The 1,498-nt window shown below is 35.0% G+C and overlaps 1 long non-coding RNA gene across 1 annotated transcript; it reads right to left on the minus strand.

Annotated features, from left to right (window-relative positions):
- Positions 1-237: 237 nt before the first annotated feature.
- LOC137397003 (uncharacterized) lies at positions 238-1,102 on the minus strand. Its single transcript, XR_010978693.1, has 3 exons — positions 970-1,102; positions 786-841; positions 238-441 (listed from the first exon to the last, which is right to left on the minus strand). It is a non-coding gene; the product is annotated as an uncharacterized lncRNA (long non-coding RNA).
- Positions 1,103-1,498: the final 396 nt, after the last annotated feature.

The raw sequence follows: 1,498 nt of genomic DNA on the forward strand, positions 1-1,498 counted from the left end.
CAAGGTTCCACAAATCTGAGCTCACATATTTGTGGTTACGATTGCAAATGCATCGTGGCTGCTAGTAGCAAAGGAGACTTTATGCTTAACGTTAAGGAAGTTCCCATCTATAATTTTGCTGCACCCCAAATTGGGTAGTTTTGATCAGTTTCTGATACTGGAATCGGTATTAAAAAATAGTATTGGTTTTGATTTGGTTACTTAATTGAGCATGCCGACAACCCATAAACTCTTTGCTGGTTTATTGATTTCAACTTGGCTGAAAATACTGTATAGTGTGATGCAAGAAATGTGTGTAAATATAGAACATAATAGTAAAGCTATAGAACTGTTGAATTATAGAAGGTTTTAAGGCAGACGAGTCTAACTTGACGTATCTGCCAAAGATCATTAGATGGGTCTTTCATGCATCACAATACACTAGTTCTTCAGCCCACTCATCTACAACAAACACTCATGGCTGTTATACTGGATTACATATTAAAATAGCTCAACTTACCACACTTATCTTCTAGCTTTCACAAGATACATTTAATATTTCAATGCCAACAGTAGATAGAGGTTTGACTATGATTTTTTGTATAGAAACGCGAACATGCAAATGCTGAAAGAATGTTTATATCCCAACCGTATATTTAATGCATATGCTTGCTTAGCCAATGCAAGGAGCCAATTGAAACTGTGTCGGTTCACTCTAAGATAGCGTTGCTAATGTTGACCACATGCCTAGAGTTTGCTGACACAAACAGAACAAACTCTAGCTGATTAACTAAAGACCCACTCACCTCCATACTCTTCTCCTCCTCCTCCTCCTTTACTTACTGTACACCAGAAAGAGTTTCTAAAGCATTGAAAAATACGTTGTTTAATAACCACTATGTATCTGTAAAAAATACAATACATTCAGTTACAAAATTGTTGTTGTGTCTCTATCCATTTAACTATTGAAAACAGAGAGATTCAACTCACCATCTACCCTGTTGAATTCCATCTATAACTCATTCTGCTCTAAGGAATTTGAGCACTTTCTCAATTTTCTGAATGTGACCTTATCGGTATATATATGAACAGAAGTGAATAAAGCTAAGAGCTTATCTAAAGCCTCCCACTGCTTGTATTGTTAGTAGTCAGCTTAAAGTTACTCTATGTTCATGAGGTAAAAGCTTTTCAGTACACTTTCGTACAGTCAAATGTTACTGATTATGATGAGTTAATCCATAAGAACAAACATTATTCTTGTCAAGTATGGTTATATTGGTAATCAACAGAAGTTTTTTAATAATACTAGTTTAAAGAGAGAACAGTCAGACATTTTTAATTCCTAAATTAATGGTCAACTTGTTGTAAGATTTTCTGTGTTTCGAATGATGAGATTTTATGACTGTCTGTAACTTCCTCAGTCATTTTCTGATGATATTATTTTAAAGAGCGACAAAGCCATTGCTAATTATTGCTGGCACAACGTCATCACAAAGTGAGAGGAGAAGCAACTATATGC

The sequence above is a fragment of the Watersipora subatra genome, chromosome 5, assembly GCF_963576615.1.
Source record: "Watersipora subatra chromosome 5, tzWatSuba1.1, whole genome shotgun sequence".
NCBI lineage: Eukaryota > Metazoa > Bryozoa > Gymnolaemata > Cheilostomatida > Watersiporidae > Watersipora > Watersipora subatra.